Source organism: Phoenix dactylifera, chromosome 3 (assembly GCF_009389715.1).
Source record: "Phoenix dactylifera cultivar Barhee BC4 chromosome 3, palm_55x_up_171113_PBpolish2nd_filt_p, whole genome shotgun sequence".
NCBI lineage: Eukaryota > Viridiplantae > Streptophyta > Magnoliopsida > Arecales > Arecaceae > Phoenix > Phoenix dactylifera.
In genome coordinates, this window is record NC_052394.1 from 9,029,424 (window position 1) to 9,031,252 (window position 1,829).

Sequence of the window (1,829 nt, forward strand, 5' to 3'; positions counted from 1 at the left end):
TTGGAGATGATATCATACAAGGGAATTGCATCAAGACTGAATGATTTGAAAGCACCAATGTAGAATCAAGAAAATGTCTTTTTCACCAGGTTCCCTTGAGCTGCAGTTAAGAGCTTATGATCTAGATTAAGGTAATATCAGCACTAATCATTTTTATTATTTATCAGAAAATATTAGAGCTTATATCTATCTCCATGAGCCAACTTATCTTGCATGGGCAATCCAACCAGCACTTGAGAGTGGATGCTCCATAGTCATGCCAAAGTTCTTATCCATGAGCCTCAGAACTGCAAATATTCTTTGCAACCAACTCGGCTTTGGGCCAGAACCAGCTATGGCAACATATGTCATCCAATGCTGCTTTCTCAAGATTGCAACCCTCTGACAGGACCAGAAAGTTTCAGGACATGGTCCAGAATAAAATTCATTCCTCAAAATGGTTCAAAAAACACTCCATTATTGCTTCTCAGAGAACAGCTCCCCCGTGTGGCCGTGTCCAAGCAAAGATCCAAGATTATGAGAATTTTGACCTCAGGCACAACAAATGACCCACCTCATGAGCAGAAGTATAGCTTGCAGAAACACAATTTCATTATTTCCCATCAGGATGCTAAGTATTTACATCCCACGACAGAAAAAGGATGGCTCTGGGAAAATGTTCCCTTAAGCAATTCAACATTCTCAATGTCGTTGTGTCTCTGGTAACGCAATTACGATTTCTTTTTTTTCAGAAACCCAACCGTACTATAATTATCCAGTCTCAAATACTTGGACGCACCACCCAAGACTCAAATCCAAAACCTCTAGTAACAAATTTAGGAGTTATATTAGTGCAATATAAAAAAGATCTAGTTAAGCTTAAGGAGCATAATTTGTTTCACAAGAAAAGTAAACAATTAAATGAAAAGTTTGTGAAGTTGAAGTATTAAAGGGTAAGGTATATGTAAGTTATTAAAAGAAATTGAAACTTTGAGCCTCGTCCCATCTAGAAAATTATCATTTGAAGTAGCCATCATTAAGAATTATTGGCAAATGAGTATTCATACAACATGCCAAATAGATGGACAAAGCTGGATGGTTATGTTATGGTTAAATCGAGAGAAGATGATAATAAAAAGGAAATTGTTCGGTTTCTGTGCGATAGATAAATTTAGATATAGAAAAACAAAAAAAAACTGAATTTGGTATTTAAAATGTCATTTGTTTAAAAGAATAAGAAAAATATACCTGCTTTATATAAGATTGAATGAAGCTTGTCCATTTTGCTTTGTAGAAAATGCATAAAGGAAGAAGAAAAAAGATTGATAGCACATGGTTGTGGAGTCCACCACGGGAGAGAAGGTCCAGCATCTAAACAATAATATCAGCAGAAGAGGCAACCAGCCTCTAAGAAAGCCTCTATCCTTTTTCTGTAGGTCGTACTACGACAATACAATTAAGACTCATGTCCACCAACTTGAAATAAGAAAGTCCTCTCTATACAAAGACTCGTGACCCTTGCCTAATAAAAAAACAAAGTTAATTTCCTCAGGCAGTCAGCCAAATTGCTTGGCTTAAGGAGGTTGAAAGGCTTATTCAGAAGAAAGGAAAAAATGCAATACAATAAAGACAAGCTACTCAAATCTAGGTAGCAGCTGTTCTCAATAATGAAGATTCCATAGAGACTGAGCATGATGAGGACCTAGACCTCATTCCGTGAACATCTTATACCAATTTTCTGATTCACAATGACTGACCACACCCCTAATCTATATCATAGTTAAGGGGAGTACCATCCTCATTTATAAGCCTGACAATTTTCTTTCTTTCTTGTCACCTTAACAGTAATT